At 42.8% G+C, this 21,046-nt stretch overlaps 1 long non-coding RNA gene across 1 annotated transcript; it reads left to right on the top strand.

Annotated features, from left to right (window-relative positions):
• The first annotated feature begins 9,696 nt into the window (after nt 1-9,696).
• LOC137421196 (uncharacterized) lies at nt 9,697-12,982 on the top strand. The gene is made up of 2 exons (XR_010983274.2): nt 9,697-9,861; nt 11,075-12,982. It is a non-coding gene; the product is annotated as an uncharacterized LOC137421196 (long non-coding RNA).
• The last annotated feature ends 8,064 nt before the right edge of the window (nt 12,983-21,046 follow it).

The following is a 21,046-nucleotide window of genomic DNA, read 5'->3' as shown; positions in this document are numbered from 1 at the left end:
GTCCATACATAGTCCATACATAGCAAGCAGATTCCATATATAATCAATACATAGCAAGCGGAGTCCATACATAGCAAGCGGAGTCCATACATAGCAAGCGGAGTCCATACATAGCAAGCGGAGTCCATACATAGCAAGCGGAGTCCATACATAGCAAGCGGAGTCCATACATAGCAAGCGGAGTCCATACATAGCAAGCGGAGTCCATACATAGCAAGCGGAGTCCACACATAGTCCATACATAGCAAGCGGAGCCCACACATTTTTTTTTTTCTTTTTTAATATACTGAATCGAGGCTCGTGAAAGAGCTGACAACCGCGAGGGGAAAGACAGCACAGGGGGACCACGAGGGAAAGACAAAGACAGCACATGGGGACCGCGAGGGAAAGACAAAAACAGCACATGGGGACCACGAGGGAAAGACAAAGACAGCACATGGGGACCACGAGGGAAAGACAAAGACAGCACATGGGGACCACGAGGGAAAGACAAAGACAGCACAGGGGGACCACGAGGGAAAGACAAAGACAGCAAATGGGGACCGCGAGGGAAAGACAAAGACAGCACATGGGGACCGCGACGGAAAGACAAAGACAGCACATGGGGACCACGAGGGAAAGACAAAGACAGCACATGGGGACTGCGAGGGAAAGACAAAGACAGCACATGGGGACCGCGAGGGAAAGACAAAGACAGCACATGGGGACCGCACATGGGGACCGCGAGGGAAAGACAAAGACAGCACATGGGGACCACGAGGGAAAGACAAAGACAGCACATGGGGGCCGCGAGGGAAAGACAAAGACAGCACATGGGGACCGCGAGGGGAAGACAAAGACAGCACATGGGGACTGCGAGGGAAAGACAAAGACAGCACATGGGGACCGCGAGGGGAAGACAAAGACAGCACATGGGGACTGCGAGGGAAAGACAAAGACAGCACAGGGGGACCACGAGGGAAAGACAAAGACAGCACATGGGGACTGCGAGGGAAAGACAAAGACAGCACATGGGGACCGCGAGGGAAAGACAAAGACAGTACAGGGGGACCACGAGGGAAAGACAAAGACAGCACATGGGGACCACGAGGGAAAGACCAAAGACAGCACATGGGGACCGCGAGGGAAAGACAAAGACAGCACAGGGGGACCATGAGGGAAAGACAAAGACAGCACATGGGGAGCGCGAGGGAAAGACAAAGACAGCACATGGGGACCGCGAGGGAAAGACAAAGACAGCACATGGGGACCGCGAGGTAAAGACAAAGACAGCACATGGGGACCGCGAGGGAAAGACAAAGACAGCACATGGGGACCGCGAGGTAAAGACAAAGACAGCACATGGGGACCGCGAGGGAAAGACAAAGACAGCACATGGGGACCGCGAGGGAAAGACAGTACAGGGGGACCACGAGGGAAAGACAAAGACAGCACATGGGGACCACGAGGGAAAGACAAAGACAGCACATGGGGACCGCGAGAGAAAGACAAAAACAGCACATGGGGACCGCGAGGGAAAGACAAAGACAGCACATGGGGACCGCGAGGGAAAGACAAAGACAGCACATGGGGACCGCGAGGGAAAGACAAAGACAGCACATGGGGACCGCGAGGGAAAGACAAAGACAGCACATGGGGACCGCGAGGGAAAGACAAAGACAGTACAGGGGGACCACGAGGGAAAGACAAAGACAGCACATGGGGACCGCGAGGGAAAGGTCCATAGTCCATATAGTCCACATAGTCCATACATAGCAAGCGGAGCCCACACATAGTCCATACATAGCAAGCGGAGCCCACACATAGTCCATACATAGCACCCGGAGTCCACACATAGTCAATACATAGCAAGTGGAGTCCATACATAGTCCATACATAGCAAGTGGAGTCAATACATTGCAAGCTGAGTCCATATATAGTCCATACATAGCAAGTGTAGTCAATACATAGCAAGCGGAGTCCATATATAGTCCATACATAGCAAGCGGAGTCCATATATAGGCCATATATAGCAAGCGGAGTCCATATATAGTCCATACATAGCAAGCAGAGTCCATATATAGTCCATACATAGCAAGTGGAGTCAATACATAGCAAGCGAAGTCCATACATAGCAAGCGGAGTCCATACATAGCAAGCGGAGTCCACACATAGTCCATACATAGCAAGCAGAGTCCATACATAGCAAGCAGAGTCCATACATAGCAAGCAGAGTCCATACATAGCAAGCGGAGTCCATACAGAGCAAGCGGAGTCCATACATAGTCCATACATAGCAAGTGGAGTCAATACATAGCAAGCGAAGTCCATACATAGCAAGCGGAGTCCATACATAGCAAGCGGAGTCCACACATAGTCCATACATAGCAAGCGGAGTCCATACATAGCAAGCGGAGTCCACACATAGCAAGCGGAGTCCACACATAGTCCATACATAGCAAGCGGAGTCCAAAAATAGCAAGTGGAGTCCACACATAGTCCATACATAGCAAGCGGAGTCCATACATAGCAAGCGGGGTCCACACATAGTCCATACATAGCAAGCGGAGTCCATACATAGCAAGCGGAGTCCATACATAGCAAGCGGAGTCCATACATAGCAAGCGGAGTCCATACATAGCAAGCGGAGTCCATACATAGCAAGCGGAGTCCATACATAGCAAGCGTAGTCCATACATAGCAAGCGGAGTCCATACATAGCAAGCGGAATCCATATATAGTCCATACATAGCAAGTAGAGTCCATACATAGCATGTGGAGTCCATACATAGCAAGCGGAGTCCATACATAGCAAGCGGAGTCCATACATAGCAAGCGGAGTCCATACATAGCAAGCGGAGACCATACATAGCAAGCGGAGACCACACATAGTCCATACATAGCAAGTGGAGTCAATAGCTACATAGCAAGCAAAGTCCATACAGAGTCCACACAGAGTCCATACATAGCAAGTGGAGTCAATACATTGTCCATACATAACAAGCTGAGTCCATACACAGCAAGCGGAGTCCATACATAGCAAGTGGAGTCCACACATAGTCCACACATAGCAAGTGGAGTCAATACACAGCAAGCGGAGTCCATACATAGTCAATACATAACAAGTGGAGTCCATACATAGCAAGCGGAGTCCATACATAGCATGTGGAGTCCATACATAGCAAGCGGAGTCCATACATAGCAAGCGGAGTCCATACATAGCAAGCGGAGTCCATACATAGCAAGCGGAGTCCATACATAGCAAGCGGAGACCATACATAGCAAGCGGAGACCACACATAGTCCATACATAGCAAGTGGAGTCAATAGCTACATAGCAAGCAAAGTCCATACAGAGTCCACACAGAGTCCATACATAGCAAGTGGAGTCAATACATTGTCCATACATAACAAGCGGAGTCCATACACAGCAAGCGGAGTCCATACATAGCAAGTGGAGTCCACACATAGTCCACACATAGCAAGTGGAGTCAATACACAGCAAGCGGAGTCCATACATAGTCAATACATAACAAGTGGAGTCAATACATAGCAAGCGGAGTCCATGTATAGTCCATACATAGCAAGCGGAGTCCACACATGGCAAGTGGAGTTCATACATAGTCTACACATAGCAAGTGGAGTCAATACAGAGTCAATACATAGCAATCGCCAATCGGATTCCATACATAGTCCATTAGGGGCAAGCGGTGTGTCGTCCATACATTTTAATAGCTATACATCCAGTTGTTTCATTCGAAGAGTTGTTTGTCATCCCAAAGAAGTTTCAAATTTAGCACTTCTTACACGCACATTTAAGCTCTTACACGAGCCTCGATCTTGTATGCAAAAAAAAATGGAGCACCTCCCTGCCATTAGATAAAGACCCTCACCAGAGGCGGAGGTATTGCATTTGGGTGAGTTTGTCTGTCTGTTTGTTTGTCCGCACAGAATATTTGTATGCTTTTCTCTCCAACCGTTGGTCCGATTGTCAAGAAATTTTCACAATAGGAGCTCCTCCTCGTGTGGAATATTTATAACTAGCCGAAACCCGTGGAACATCCACGGAAGGGAGGATGTGGTGTATGGATAGAGTGTACCATTATGGATGGCATAGGGGATTTGCTTGTCCGAGTAAGAGTTAGGAAGAAAGATGAGAATGAAGAGTGCGTATATGAACAACGATCGCCGACACCGGCACAAATGCATGCTCTGGATTGTCCACTCAGTGGACGGCTTGCTTCGCCTTCGCCTGTCCAATCAGCGGACGGCTTGCTTCGCCTTCGCCCAGCAGACGCCAATACGATGGCGTCGTAAGATGGCGTCGTATCGGCAGTTAATCGGATGCTTTTGGGCCCCAACGTCGGCTAATTCAGATTTTTCGAGTATGGCTGTACGTGATAAACAAAGAGTGCGGTTCGTAGATCGTAAATCCATTGCCACTCAGTAGAGCGCATACTCCCGCCGTGGGTCAAGTTGGAATAATACGTTTTGCTTAACATCCCCTCTCCCCAAAACAATAAATGAAAAGGAAAGTAAGCCCCAACTGTCAGAGAATTTATTTTGATATATCTCGGAATTAGAGGAGAAAAACATCATTTAATGCATGTGTATGCATTAAATTGGCTTTAAGAATAAGAATAAAAGCTTTAATGCAGTAAAACAGAAAAATGTTTTCCCAAAAAAATTCCCCCAAAAAATTCTTGGATCCGGAATAATATCCTGAGCTTCACCAAAAACTAATCAATTCTTCCTTATCCCAAGGGCAATCATCCCACCAACTTTCATCCAAATCCGTTCAGAACTTTTCCAGATATCTTGTTCACGAACATACGAACACACAAACATACGAACACACACACACACACACACACGGACGGACGGACACGATCGAATGCATTACTCCCGCCGAGCTATCTTGTGCTTATTCCATGAACGATCGACGGATACAAAATGGAACCCACGACCCACGTGACCAGAAATTTCTGGGATTTCTAGTAGGCTATATATAAGGAATCGATAGCCCCCTAATACGAGGCTCCTCCCCTCCCCGCATCCCACGAGGGTCACACACATGATGAAGTTGCTCACCTGTCTCTGCCATGTCAAAGCTGCTGCATCCGAACTCCGAAGTCACTCACATGGACACGCCATGTTGATAGAACAGAACGCGTGGGGCTCGCACGCAACAGCCATTTTGATGTGGTCGTGTGGGGCTCGCATATGCGGAACCGCCATGTTACTGCCTTTGTGTGGGGAGGTGAGAAATGACAATGGGATAAAATGTATTCAAAAAATATTTCACAGGCAGAAGTTTTACCTCAACGCCAATAATAAGAAGAGGTCAGGTTCTCACACGGAGGTTTATTCAGGTAACGCTGCTCGGTCCAAGGCCCAGTCCCCGAGAAACCGCGCGCATGCGTGAAAAACCCGGTGCACGGGAGGAGCCAGAACCCGTGGAACATCCACGGAAGGGAGGATGTGGTGTATGGATAGAGTGTACCATTATGGATGGCATCGGGGCTTTCCTTGTCCGAGTAAGAGTTAGGAAGAAAGATGAGAATGAAGAGTGCGTATATGAACAACGTATTTATTGCAATCTACTTAAATGACAACGCTACGATATACTTTTGAAAAATGAATGGATTCGTAATAGGAATCGGCATAGCACCACTCTGGGAGTGTTACGTCTCGCCACCTGCTACACCTCTCTGAGTTACGAGGATTTATGCAACGCACCCCGAGTATCGCAACATCACTCCATTTAACTTTATTAAAATGACGATAAAGACGGTTCCTTATATATCCTAATTTAAAATGTTCAAGGGAATAAAAAGACCATTTGGTTCACACCAGCCATGTTCACACCACTCGACTGTCCAATCAGCGGACGGCTCGCATCGCCTTCGCCCAGCAGACGCCAATACGATGGCGTCGTAAGATGGCGTCGTATCGGCCGTTAATCGTATGCTTTTTGGCCCCAAAGTCGACTAATTCAGATTTTTCGAGTGTGGCTGTACGTGATAAACAAAGAGCGCGGTTCGTAGATCGTAAATGCATTAGTGCCGTGGGCATCGGGTCACTGTGTGCGGCGTAAAAGGGATAACAAAGTCGAGTCCTTACGGTATTATTATATAGATGATAATTATGACGTCATAGGTCACGTGGTGCGTGCGTCATCTTGAAAAAAAACCGGAATAACTTGGCACCTCCATATCTCCAAAACCGCTCCATGGACAAAATTGAAGCTCATTGTCAAGTACTTCCCATGGGAAACACCTTATATTCATGATGATGTCATCGGTGCCTTATTTATGTCATAATTAGACAAGTAGAACGCTCGATCCGATCAGTTTGAAATTTCTTTAGCATGATCTACCCAAAATTTGAATTGCAATTAAATTGACGACATCATCGGTCACGTGGTTCGGCAGCCATATTGGATTCAACATAAATCTATGTCATAAAAAAACATACAAACACAGCAGCTAATAAACACCACACAAAGTATACTACACAAACACGTCCTGGCTCGGGTGTTTCTTGTTTAATAAGATGTGGCAATAAATGTGAATTGTTGCTCCCACCTTGATGGCTTTGACAACAGACGACGCCATTTTCATTTTTGCCATCTCCATCCCTACCCAGTTTAGAATCTTGTGTGGCCCTGATTGTGGGCAACTCGCTAGTTTTGGTAATTATTTAAACTAGCTACTGTTATAGTACACACAGTACCCTTACACTGAAATACTACCCAAGCCAAAGACAAATATACCATCGTCTTTACAGTGTTGGTGCTGCCACAGAAGTTTTCTGGCAGGGGTTATTCTGGGTGGTTTGCCATTGCCTTCCTTGCAGTCGGCGAGGGCAAAATTTTCTAATTTACTGAGGATGCCGGTGATAACTCGTCTACTTTTGACGAAGGAACTGTTGACATCCACAAACAAATGTTACCAGATGGGACATCTAGTTGAAGGTCCATTCATATTGGGGGAATAGCACTACACCTTACCTTGCCTGCGAAACTGACAATGGTTGTTGGTCTTTCTGTCTTCTACCGACTCCTCTCCGGCCTAACTCCCCCAGCCCTGTCTGTGCTCTGTCCCCCAAATATTCCTACAGGTCGCACAAGATCTGCCTGCAACCCTCTTCTCGTGATACTGCCAAAATCAAGACTCTCTGCTCACCTTTACTCTTTCATTCCTCTTTTCTCCCACCTCTGGAACAAACTCCCTCACTCTCTTCAATCCCACTCATCCCTCCAGGTCTTTAAAACAGCTGTTCACCACCATGTCTTGTCTTCCCCCATCCAAAACCTTGATCTTTTCTACCCCCGTTAATTCACCCCAAATCCACTTTTTTGAAATACCAACTTCTTTCCTGGAAGTCCGAGCTGTGTCCATGTGTTTTATACTTCTCCCACCCACACCCCCCTTCCCACGCCTCCTCCCCCCAAGCCCTCTCCCTTCCACAGATCTCCCGATGTCCCTGCTCTCAAATGTTGACCTTGTGTGCTTCCCCCTCTCTCCCCATCTTGTCTCCCGCTCCCTTTATTATGTCTTATGTGTCCGTTTTTTTCTTGTCATTAATGTTAGCTCTAACACAAGCCTCGATCTTGAATACAAAAAAATGAAAAAGAAGAAGAAGAAAAGAAAAAAAACACCAGGATGACCGAGTTATAGCCGAACCTGTAATAATTGAATCCGCGACAGCTCGGAGATAAGTACCTTACGCTCCATCTGTGCCATTCTGTAGGACTTTCTAAATTTAATATGTAGTTGAGAGTACTGAAAAAGCCCGTTTGTGTGTGTTGCACTATTGTGATTATTTTGTTTGAATAACTATTTAAATGACACCTTGTACCTCACAGGTGAAACCCAAATCCTATCCATGTTCCTTCTGATGACTGTCATTGTTTATTCGGGTTCTTTCTGACGACTCCAGTGCAGTATTTTCATTTGATTGGTGATCTTCACGTGACGTAACGAGAAGGCCTGACAATGGTAATTGATGCTGACCCATTAATAAGCTATTGGACAAAAGTAATGTGGAAACATTTGTTTACTGCCTGGATGTTTTCATCTCGTTATTCCTTTATCTCAATATGATTTCCCTCATTACGACACTCCTCAATATTTTGCTCCTACATTATCTCTTCCTTCATCCACTTTCAATACACAGACAACTGCCTTTTTTTTTTGGATACAAGATCGAGGCTCGTGTAAGAGCGAACATAAATGACCAAAAACAAACAAACGGACACGTAAGACATAATAAAGGGAGCGGGAGACAAGATGGGGAGAGAGGGGGAAGCACACAAGCACAACATTTGAGAGCAGGGACATTGGGAGATCTGTGGGAGGGAGAGGGCTTGTGGGGAGGTGGCATGGAAAGGGCTTGTGGGGGTGGGAGAGGTAAAAACCACATGGACCCTGCTGGGACTTCCAGGAAAGAAGTCGGTATTTCAAAAAAGTGGATCTGGGGTGAATTAACGGGGGTAGAAAAGATCAAGGTTTTGGATGGGGGAGGATAAGAGATGGTGGTGAACAGCTGTTTTAAAGACCTGGAGGGATGAGTGGGATTGAAGGGAGTGGGGGAGTTTGTTCCAGAAGTGGGAGTAAAGGGGAATGAAAGAGTGAAGGTGAGCAGAGAGTCTTGATTTTGCCAGTTTCACCAGAAGAGGGTTGCTGGTAGATCTTGTGCGTCCTGTAGGAATATTTAGCGGACAGAGCACAGACAGAGCTTGCGGAGCAAGGCCGGAGAGGAGTCGGTAGAAGACACAGACTTTATGTCCATATGTATGTATTATTGCGCTGTACTTACTTTTTATTTACGTACTTTACTTTTCCTACACTCCTTATGGTTTTAATGCTCCTTATTGACTATTTACATTGTTTTACCTATTAATATGGTGTTATATATGTCCATTCTCATAAAAAGCCAGTCAAAAATGACGGGTTGGAACAGTTTCTTCCACGGTGCAGCCTCGTGAGCATGCCAAAGTCTGAAGCCTCGGCCTAGTGTCAGGTGTGCTTATATCTTTATTTATTCGACATCCTACGGACGTAAATTAACAAGTTTTACTATGCGCGCGTTGCACATCACATGCAGCGAATTTCACCTCCCCGCGTCTTGTATTTATTGTTGTTTTTTAAAACAATTCTGTACACCGCTCTTGAGGCTCGGTTTGCAAGCCACTGTCTACAATTCCAATAGAAGAGACGGAATAACTCTTTTTATGGAAAATGTATTTTAGTTTGTTTAATCCTCAAATATAGACCGTAGTGGACACACGTTCATGTTAAAAGATTGGCCTTTAAAACCTACCCTTATGAAGGGGAACAGACAACAATCGGTAGGTATTCAAACTACAAATGCTCAATTACAATGTGATATCGTTGTACACAAACACACAAACTGATATTGTGTGTTATATGGTAGATGTTGGTGTAAAACAAATTCTAGTGTGTTCTGGTTTCAGAACTATTTCCATTTGAAAACAGGATCCAGGAACGTCATTAGTTGTCAAACCACGACTTATCTGTACGGTATTCCATTCTCTTCTTTGCTTTCCTCTGTTTTCTTTCTCGATTTTCTCCTCCCCTCAGACTGAAATCTCATCCCCCTTGTCTCCTCTTCTTTACACGCTAACCAGGTGTTGGGTTATTGGAGAGTGATCTATTTAAAAGGTGGCTCTTGACAAGTGGTATATTTATTGGACATCTCGAGTAGTTGCTGGGCACCATTTCTGGGTACCATTGCCTGACTGTGCTTTGTGGGTGACATTCGTCTGGACTCAATAAAGGCAAAACTTTGTGCCAAAATGTCTTACAACTGTGTCGTTAACCTTTGTGCCTTCCTTCTGCTTCTGCAAATGATGCAGGTGAGTGGAGCGAATAATAAAAAGGAAGAATATTTACTTTCCAGCAATGAAGAATTTTAAAAATTCAATAACAACAACCGGTTAAAGGAATGTCACAATGTTCAGCAGATATTTTGAAACCAAACAATTGGTGTTGGCAATTTCTCATGGCGAACAATCGGTATTCAAACTACAAATGCTCAATTACAATGCGATATCGTTGTGCACAATGATAGTTGTAGTTGGGAGTGATATTTAACAAATGTTTTGTGTAATATTATTGGGGGGTTTTTCACACACAGTTTATGAAGAATAACGAAACTTTTTCTCACAAGGACTTTGTAAAATAACTTTGTCGATAAAGGAGTTAAATGTGAAATTATTAATAATTAATACTATATTAATCTTAACTGTCTTACAAATCGGTGGAATAATTCAGGATTTCCACTTTTACATAAACTAGAATATCCGTTACTGATTTCTAACCATGTGCACAATGTAGTTTACACCAAATTTCTTAAAGGATTTTCATTTCCATTGAAATCAAACTTTAATCAGAATTAAATAATTATTATTTGTTGATATTAAATGGGACTATCTCAGCCGATTGTATATTATTTGTCTGTTATTATACCATGAGTGTTTATAGTTTGGGTTCAAATCCTGACCCGACTATAAACTGCCAGATTGGTGTTTCACAGTCACCACTCGTGTACCTTCCCTCAGATGGACATTAAGCTGGGTATCCTAATTCGACAGCATTAAATGTTGGACGTTGAAGATCCCGCCATGTTTTTGGAAGGGTCAGCGAGTTATCACCGGCACTCTGGCCAAATTTGGGCTTCCGCTGGAAGCGCAATGGCAAACTACCCGTTACAACTGAAAATGCCCCAACTGCCGCAAGAGAAGGCATTTATTTAGTAGCCATTTGTAACATTGATAACCTCTCAATATTGTAATAATTATGTTATAGTACAGAAAAGCACATTCAATTGTTAATGAAGTACAATAATAATTTCAGTATTGGGGTGAATTTTTTTATATATTAATATATAGAATTATTTTTTATTATTATTTTTATTATTATTTTATTATATATAATTATTTTTTTCCTCTTCTGTCTGATTATGTTGTTGTTTTTTGTGAACAATAGATGATCGGTTATTAAATGAAAACCTGATATTATATATATATATATATATATATATATTTTTCTGTTTTCCTCCCCAAACAGCCATTAACCGCATATGCAGCTGCAACAAACAGTTCATCTTCTCCCTCTGGGGGTGCTACAACAACCAAATCGTCACCTTACAACGGCGCTATGTCTCCCCTTGCCTTCTCCCTCTCCCTCACACCCCTCATGTTACTTGCAACTTGGGTTGCTTTTCTCTCCTCCTTCCGTTAATCCTTCAATCCCAAGCACAAACCCCATCCCCTCTAAATTATCTTCGGATAAGGATTTATCTGAAGAGAAGCTTAATCAACAATATGGAAAAATTTACATTATGCCAATTGCACACATTTAATATTTACTTTCGTCGATTCAGTTTGATGTTTCAGAAGTAACTACGGTTGAATTATTTAGTTATAAATTCACCAAACATGTCCATCAGCACTTAGAATGAGGACAAAATTTGAGTTATTTCCCATTCATTAACTCAAAGACTATCTGGCTGATAAGCAATTATTAAATTCATTTGCAATCGTTTACTCTTGAAATACCAATATGACAATTTAAACGATTTAGTGCAACAAACTTTCATTATTAGCCCAGGAGCATTAGGTTAGGACCTAGAAGAAATTAGTAGAAAGCTGATTTTTTTTGCACAGAGCTTCAGAATACCATGTGGATGCCCACAATATAAAGTCCCACGAGTCCCACCTTGTGGCATTTTCAAAATTCAAGATGGCCGCCGGTTGGATGGAAAATACATAAATATGGATAACTTCTGCCTAGAACCTCATAAAAGTGTACTTTTCGTGGCTAAATATGTGTTTTAGCACACTAGGATTTTAATAGAATATATTTCAGTGACCTCAGATAATGATATGTAGATATAATCCAAGATGGCTGACAAAATTGCCGCTGCTGTAATGCAAAAAAACATCAAAATCATGATAAGTTTAATTTGCTATTATTTTATTTAATGCAGAATGTTTCACATTGTGACCACAAGGCCTGCAAGAGGTAAACAACACATGGGGATTTGACATTTAATTACAATACGACACAAAAGCAGACCAACTCTTTGATCCCAGTCATCCCAACCTGATTCTAGTGTTTTGGACAGTCCCGTGTTAACTGAATGTCACTTTTCTTATTCCTGACTTAAACACTGTTATCACCCTCTAAATCAATGTCCCGAGAGTTTTTGCAATTATGGCCATTACAAACAGTAATGGCCATAATCCTAGGATGCTAAAGAATATATTTAGACATAAAAAGTATACTTTTATGAGGTTCTAGGCTGAAGTTATCGCAATTTATGCATTTTCCGTCTAACCGGCGGACATCTTGAATTTTGAAAATGCCACAAGGTGGGACTCGTGGGACTTTGTACTGTGGGTATCCACATGACATTCTGGAGCTCTGTGCAAAAAAATCAGCTTTCTACTAATTTCTTCTAGGCTTCCCCTTCATTTTTGGCTAATGCTCCTGGGCTATGAATGAGGTTCGACTTTGAAACGGTTGAATGTGAAAAAATAACTAAATCGCACATTTGGTTGGTATCATGCAATGATAATTGATAACACAACCATCACATTACGTAAGAGATTTTGATAGTACAGGTAGTCACAAACAGGTAACTGATGTCAAAACTTTTACCCATATTGATTTCTCCAATGTATTAACATTATATGCCAATATACAGTATAACCAGTAGTCTATTTAATCAATTGAATACCTGGTTAAATCGATTGTTGTTTTTAAAAAATATCTACAGGTGAAATCTTGAATGGGATTATAATTTTATGGCAGTTTTAACTGGGGTTAAAGGTCAGATTTTGGAGAAATTTATGTGGGACTATTTTGGTTTGAATCTGAATGAAAACTGTTGTGGGGATTTTTAATATAAATGTGTAATCGATAATATGCTTGGATTGTGATTAAAACGTCCTGATGTTGGTGTGGAGGTTACATTTTGTTTTCTTTGACTCTGCTTAACATGAACTAGTCTGATCTTCAAGTTCTATCTCACAATAAAGGTTTATAGCAACGCACATATGGAGTACTCGCTGTCTTCACAGGCATTTGACATCTTCAGGCTTCTGGGATTTTTATTTTTGATTCTTGGGGAGGAAGTGGGTTATTAAATAGAAATATGTGTGATCAGAAGTTATGACGTTTTAGCTTCAGACAAGTTAATACATCTAGGTCTGTGGGTTGTTCGTAAGGACTAAATATATGTGAACCTGGCAGAAGCATTTGTCTGGTGCAACTTGGTATCTGAGTGCATGACCAGTGGTCCAAGGGCACCATCCTAAAACAAAAAAACAAAAAAAAACTTGTCACGAGTCACGCGAGTGACAGTCGGCATTTCTAGTGACACCAACTGATTTTCTTTTCATGTGGACGATAAAACGTTAGTATGGATCAAAACCATGGGGTTTGATACAAATTTACCTACTACATATTACTTGTGTTGGTTCCTTCTTTTACATGTCTGTGGGTTTGCATCAGTTATTGCATGCATGTGGGTCATGCCGCTGTTTGTGCCCCTCTAAGACAGACCAGAAATCTTAGAATTTGGACAATGGGGATAGTTTACCTGCTCTTCGCTTTAAGGGGTTTTTTTTTTTTAAAGGAAGGAAGGATTTTTAACATCAAACTAATGTTGGCAGATGTGATGGTCAGTTGGACGTCCATCCAATGGAAGGATTTTTAACATCAAACTAATGTTGGTGGATGTGATGGTCAGTTGGACGTCCATCCAATGGAAGGATTTTTAACATCAAACTAATGTTGGTGGATGTGATGGTCAGTTGGACGTCCATCCAATGGAAGGATTTTTAACATCAAACTAATGTTGGCGGATGTGATGGTCAGTTGGACGTCCATCCAATGGAAGGATTTTTAACATCAAACTAATGTTGGTGGATGTGATGGTCAGTTGGACGTCCATCCAATGGAAGGATTTTTAACATCAAACTAATGTTGGTGGATGTGATGGTCAGTTGGACGTCCATCCAATGGAAGGATTTTTAACATCAAACTAATGTTGGTGGATGTGATGGTCAGTTGGACGTCCATCCAATGGAAGGATTTTTAACATCAAACTAATGTTGGTGGATGTGATGGTCAGTTGGACGTCCATCCAATGGAAGGATTTTTAACATCAAACTAATGTTGGTGGATGTGATGGTCAGTTGGACGTCCATCCAATGGAAGGATTTTTAACATCAAACTAATGTTGGTGGATGTGATGGTCAGTTGGACGTCCATCCAATGGAAGGATTTTTAACATCAAACTAATGTTGGTGGATGTGATGGTCAGTTGGACGTCCATCCAATGGAAGGATTTTTAACATCAAACTAATGTTGGTGGATGTGATGGTCAGTTGGACGTCCATCCAATGGAAGGATTTTTAACATCAAACTAATGTTGGCAGATGTGATGGTCAGTTGGACGTCCATCCAATGGAAGGATTTTTAACATCAAACTAATGTTGGCAGATGTGATGGTCAGTTGGACGTCCATCCAATGGAAGGATTTTTAACATCAAACTAATGTTGGTGGATGTGATGGTCAGTTGGACGTCCATCCAATGGAAGGATTTTTAACATCAAACTAATGTTGGCGGATGTGATGGTCAGTTGGACGTCCATCCAATGGAAGGATTTTTAACATCAAACTAATGTTGGTGGATGTGATGGTCAGTTGGACGTCCATCCAATGGAAGGATTTTTAACATCAAACTAATGTTGGTGGATGTGATGGTCAGTTGGACGTCCATCCAATGGAAGGATTTTTAACATCAAACTAATGTTGGTGGATGTGATGGTCAGTTGGACGTCCATCCAATGGAAGGATTTTTAACATCAAACTAATGTTGGCGGATGTGATGGTCAGTTGGACGTCCATCCAATGGAAGGATTTTTAACATCAAACTAATGTTGGTGGATGTGATGGTCAGTTGGACGTCCATCCAATGGAAGGATTTTTAACATCAAACTAATGTTGGTGGATGTGATGGTCAGTTGGACGTCCATCCAATGGACGGCACATGCGATGCTGCATCACCCTGCCTGCAAAACACCAGGATGAGAGTTTATAGCTGGGCCGAAATTTGAACCCAGGCTCGACAGCCAAATGGCGAGTGCATTTTACTCAGCTATCTTTCTAGCAGATACATTATCGATATGAACACAACTTTAAATAGCCGGCCCTGATCAGGAAAACTCCATCATGCATATCGTTTCTAATCACACACACAGAACTTTCAAGAAAAAGGATCGTTTTGAAAAAAAGTCCACTGAAAATCTAATTTATATTCCACAAAGTCTCATATTGGATGTCTTCGGCTCGACGCACTTGACATTTTTTTGAAAATTCCCTTAGAACCTGAGAGTTTTTCATTCTACGTTACACCGATTTTTCCATACTAGTACCCGACTGCAAAGCCGCAATGAGCCGGCGAAGCCAAAGCCTCTTGCCACTATTTTATCCATCACTATGGCATCAGCAGGTTAGGTAGTTGGTAGTACGTAGGTGTAGTATGTACCGTACCTAGTTCAAAATGACACCATTTGCATTCTGGATGAGATTAAAATTTATAAAATTTCCTTCTTGATTAATTCGGTGAATTCCGTCTCAACTTCGGATATTTCCGGCCGTGAAAAACTATCCCCGACGGCCGCGAGATTTAAAAAAAATAATTCTTCGTCAATTTTAGAATATTAGACGCCGTTTTCAGCGTCCGAAATGTGGTAAAAAGCTTTTTTGAAATATTTTTTCAAATGCTCGAATCTCATTGGTTCCGGTGTTTGGTGACGATTTTCGTTGAAGATAACCAGGGCCCGGGGAACGAGGTTGGTCTTAAAGTATTTTAATTACAAATTAGAGGTGCATAAGATTGTGAATCAAAATGAGACGGGTGAAACAAACTCCTATTGAACTTTTTTGTAATTTTTTATGCATACTTCCGCATCCGCAAAATGGCGGCCTCCATGGAGCGATTTGGTTTTTGAAATATTTTTTCAAATGCTCGAATCTCATTGGTTCCGGTGTTTGGTGACGATTTTCGTTGAAGATAACCAGGCCCATGCGGGCCCAGGGAACAAGGTTGGTCTTAAAGTATTTTAATTACAAATTAGAGGTGCATAAGATTGTGAATCAAACAAAGACGGGTGAAACAAACTCATATTGAACTTTTTCTCAAAAAATTTTATGCATACTTACACATCCGCAAGATGGCGGCCTCCATTGAGTGATTTTGTGCGTCAAAGCTAGGAATTCTCAAAGAATTTTCTTTTCTCAATTCTCAATTTTCTCAACAATTTTCTCAAATTCTCAATTCTCAAAGAATCCAGCAAAATCTGGTTTTCAACATAATACGTACGCGTTCATTCACAACACCGGCTTCGCCGGCTATTACATCATGCTAAAGCCATGGAATGCGTAGCCTAGGCCCTATGTGACACATCCAGATTACACGAGTAGGTCTTAACACAAACTCCTTAAAAAAACAACTTACAATCACAATTTTAAAAAATTCCATGTTATATTATTCTACATTACTGAAAATGTATATGGATAAATAATTTAACAAAATTTGTCTTTATAGTATTGGTAACTGAAACCCCGATAAATGACATCTGCTGCATTCATGCATGTTCACCAAATCAAAATGGTGGCATGTGATATAAGAGGGTAGGACAACGATTAATTATAAAGTTTCTAGGCCATGGGCAGTCCGACAAAAAGCGGCTAGAAAACACTTTTCGTTCCGAGGAAAAGGTGCGACTTGAACTTTTACCTGCTGGTAGACAACTATATGGTGAAGTGTGGGGAAAAAGTTCTCCACGACATGTCGACCCAGGAAAGCACCCCTATAGCTAGCTCCTCTTGCCCCTATAGCATTTTCATGGCCCTATAGCTCCTCGAATATGCAACTCCAAGCTTCAACTCTCCAGGGACCATCAGATACAGCACCATAGCTCACAAATCAGAATTATTCAACATACAAACGCTTTAGTGCAAAAATTACCAAAACTTCAATGAGCTGAATCATTCAGAAAAAGTGATTTTCGAGAATTTCTTCATTTTCATGAGGCTGTGTCTGCCTCAACTATTGATACAGCTGTACGAAATGAGTCATGATAGCAGGAGGTAGTGTTATCTTGCACTGAAGAAAATATGGCCGTGCACCGACTAGCATGGATGTTACAAAGGATGCATTTGGGTACTTCAACAGTCCAAGTGATAAAACTGTTCGTATAAGTACTAATTATTTCCTCTTTGACAAGGCTTCATTTTCCACATCAATAAACCTAGAGATTTTAAATTGCACACAGTGATACAATCACCTGTTGACTTCACATGAATGGAATGCCATCATCATAGTCGGACGAATTGGGTTCAGGTGACCACAGTAATTACCTACTTCATCATTTCAAGACGAGCATTATCTTCTTTGATACTGTGCACTCAGGTATGGAAATGGTACGGTTGTACTGCTAACTGTACATCACGCTCCACAAATCGAAGTGTTTTCAGTCATCTTCATCAAATGACAAATTACGGAATGATAAGCAGCTAGTTTGGTGTAAAGAGGTCATTTGACCAATGAAAATGAATGGACATGCACACGTCATATGACACCAGTTCAAATAGCATCACGCTACAGCTAATTAAGGGGGAAGCTGTGATTGTAGTTAGTTACGCAAATAAAAAGTAAGTACAGCACAATAATGCAAACATATGGACATAAAACAGTTGTCTGTATATTGAAAGTGGATGAAGGAAGAGATAATGTAGGAGCAAAATATTCAGGAGTGTCGTAATGAAGGAAATCATATTGAGATAAAGTAATAACGAGATGAAAACATCCAGGCAGCAAACAGGATTCGATTCGGGTGGATAGGATTCGGAGAGGGGTGCAGGATAGGGGAGGTGAGAGGGGGAAAGGAGGGGGAAGGAGGGGTGGAGGATGGCGAGGAGGAGAGAAGGGAAGTTGAAGGAAAAAGGGGGGCACAACAACGGGAAGTGGAAGTAGAGCAGATGTCCTGCCTACAGTGAGTCTACATGCCCGAGCAGATGTCCAGCCTGCTGTGTGCCTTCATGCCAGAGCATATGTCCAGCTCACAGTGAGCCTTCATGCCAGAGCATATGTCCAGCTCACGGCGAGCCTTCATGCCAGAGCATATATCCAGCTCACAGTGAGCCTTCATGCCAGAGCATATGTCCAGCCCGCGGTGAGCCTTCATGCCAGAGCATATGTCCAGCTCACAGTGAGCCTTCATGCCAGAGCATATGTCCAGCTCGCAGTGAGTCTTCATGCCAGAGCATATGTCCAGCTCGCGGTGAGTCTTCATGCCTGAGCATATGTCCAGCTCATGGTGAGCCTTCATGCCTGAGCATATGTCCAGCTTGCGGTGAGTCTTCATGCTAGAGCATATGTCCAGCTCGTGGTGAGTCTTCATGCTAGAGCATATGTCCAGCTCATGGTGAGCCTTCATGCCTGAGCATATGTCCAGCTTGCGGTGAGTCTTCATGCCAGAGCATATGTCGAGCTCACGGTGAGTCTTCATGCTAGAGCATATGTCCAGCTCATGGTGAGCCTTCATGCCAGAGCATATGTCCAGCCCACGGTGAGCCTTCATGCCTGAGCATATGTCCAGCTCGTGGTGAGCCTTCATGCCAGAGCATATGTCCAGCCCACGGTGAGCCTTCATGCCTGAGCATATGTCCAGCTCGTGGTGAGCCTTCATGCCAGAGCATATGTCCAGCCCATGGTGAGTCTTCATGCCCGAGCAGATGTCCAGCCCGTGGTGAGTCCATGTCCGAGCAGATGTCCAGCCTGTGTGCCTTCATGCTCGAGCATATGTCCAGCCTGCGGTGAGTCTTCGTGCCTGGGCAGATGTCCAGCCCACGGTGAGTCTTCATGCTCGAGCAGATGTCCAGCCCACGGTGAGTCTTCATGCCCGAGCAGATGTCCAGCCCACGGTGTCTTCATGCCCGAGCAGATGTCCAGCCTGCTTTTTGCCTTCATGCCCGAGCAGATGTCCAGCCTGCGGTGAGTCTTCATGCCCGAGCAGATGTCCAGCCTGCTGTGTGCCTTAATGCCCGAGCAAATGTCCAGAATTGCGGTGTGCCTTCATGCCCAAACAGATGGCCACTCTGCAGTGTGCCTTGGGAGTCTGATGCTTTATCCATTAGGCCATTGAGCCAGCATGTTAGAATTTTTTTTATGTTTGAAAGGGGTATAAAGTGTGTATATATGTATATTCATATATACAATATACCAGTCGAAGCCGAGAAACGAATTTTCAGTCGCCATGTTAAATTTGCATTCAGAGAAACCATCCCCAGAAAAGGAAGGGGTGCTTTGCGCCTCCTCCCTTGATTTCCACACAATAAGCAATTTGTTGTGGTACAATATTCATAATGACGCTGAAATTCAGGTTTGAGAATAATTACGTTTGAAATACGAACAAAATGCATTTGCTCATTGTACAACATGTTTTTTTTCTCATTATTCAAGACGATATAAAAGACTTGAAAAAGTAAGGGGGAAAAAAAAAAATTCAACCCAGATGGGATTCAAACCCACCTTCCCCAGCTTGGGAGTCTGATAGCTCTATCCATTAGGCCAGCATGTTGGATTTGTGTCATAATATTTTGAAGAGTTATAAAGTGTGTATATACATATATATATATATATATATATATATATATATATATATATATATATATATATATATATATATATATATATATATATATATATATATATATATATATATATATATATATATATATATATAATTTTAAAGTAAAAACGATAGCACTTAGGTGGAATTTGTTTTGAAAGCCCCGAACTAGACCTATTGGCCGATGTATATTCCAAGTTTCAGCTAGTTTCAATGTATAGTCCTTGATATATGAGCGCCAACACATTTTGGGCGGACGGACGGACAGACACAACGTGAATTCGAGGGGTTTCTTAATAAAACTCAAGAATGTAGAAACAGACGTTGCTGAAATTTGGAACACATTACCTCGAGGTACAAACCATTTAGTTCTGAAATTTGCAGCCAATGTCACCCAGTAGAAACTGAGAAACGAATTTTCAGTCCGCATGTCAAAGCTGCATACAGAGAAACGATCCCTTATTTAAAGGGAGGGATGCTTTGATAAATATATTGTTGCGGATCTGTGTTTCTGGGTTTATGTGAGGGGAACTTCTTGGATTCCTCCCGAACTCCTAGTCCTGAGGCCTGATAACTTCACGCCCAGCAGGTTGCTATTCAACCATGAACGCCAATTGATACCGTAAAACATGGCAGGATCCTCGTTGCTACACTACACGCAATGCCTTTCCAGTGGTTTGACAGCGTCAGTTGAGGCTCACACCGTCAATACATATTTGTCTATCTACTTAATCAGGTACAGTCGAGCGGTACTGTCAAATATGTATCGGCTAAATCATGGAGCCAATCGATGGGGCAAAACTTCCCGGCTATCCTCTATTACAAATTAATTGAGTCAAGATGAAAAAAAGAGACAACACTGGCAGGTTGTAAACAACTGTTTACCAAAGTATGTAGCGAGACAGGTATTTCCAATGGTCAATAAAAGCAAAACATTTACTAAACAACAATCAATGCAAGAAAAAGGCACAATGAAACAGTTATTCACAACCCAAAGCCTTATGCCCCTTAGTGCTTAACCCCCTCTACAATCTTATTTACTCTGACATGTATGACATGGGCCCAGAAGAATCATTTCGAGGTAGGTGGAGAGAAAGAAAAGGGGATGGAAGAGTCAATTTCAGGGCTTGTTTATGACCCTTCACCCACTGGGGCACCGTCAGCGGACGGGTACCAATCCTGATACTGGTATGAACCAGGAGGGGGAGGAGGGGTAAGTCAGTGTGGTATCGTGGTGCAGGTGGATGCGGTGTGTGCAAAGAGGAAAAGTGAGAGGTGCGAATCAGTAAGCCCACCCTGAAAAGGACAAGGGTTGGTCGTTGATAGCTC

Source organism: Myxine glutinosa, chromosome 2 (genome assembly GCF_964187855.1).
Source record: "Myxine glutinosa chromosome 2, kmMyxGlut1.1, whole genome shotgun sequence".
NCBI classification, from domain to species: Eukaryota; Metazoa; Chordata; class Myxini; order Myxiniformes; family Myxinidae; genus Myxine; species Myxine glutinosa.
This window is presented reverse-complemented; position numbering and strand designations above follow the sequence as displayed.